This window comes from Xiphophorus maculatus, chromosome 14 (genome assembly GCF_002775205.1).
Source record: "Xiphophorus maculatus strain JP 163 A chromosome 14, X_maculatus-5.0-male, whole genome shotgun sequence".
In the NCBI taxonomy this organism is placed as follows: Eukaryota; Metazoa; Chordata; class Actinopteri; order Cyprinodontiformes; family Poeciliidae; genus Xiphophorus; species Xiphophorus maculatus.
In genome coordinates, this window is record NC_036456.1 from 18894292 (window position 1) to 18894539 (window position 248).

Here is a 248-nt window from a genome sequence, read left to right on the forward strand (position 1 = left end):
GAGTAGCTCAAATGGACAAGCAGCAGGTGAGGAACTGTCTCTGTGGGCCTGAAACAGAAGAGAGAGCAAACAGGCTGACTGTGAAATGTAACGTCAGGGCAGGAACAGGATTTGGGACTAATGCTCCACTCTGTGATCACACACACAGCTGACAGTGTTGAACTTTGTTCAACTCTGGCACATGAGGCTGAGTGAATACATCACCCACCGGTTTATAAGTCACCCCTTCGCGGAGAGAGAAGAGGCAG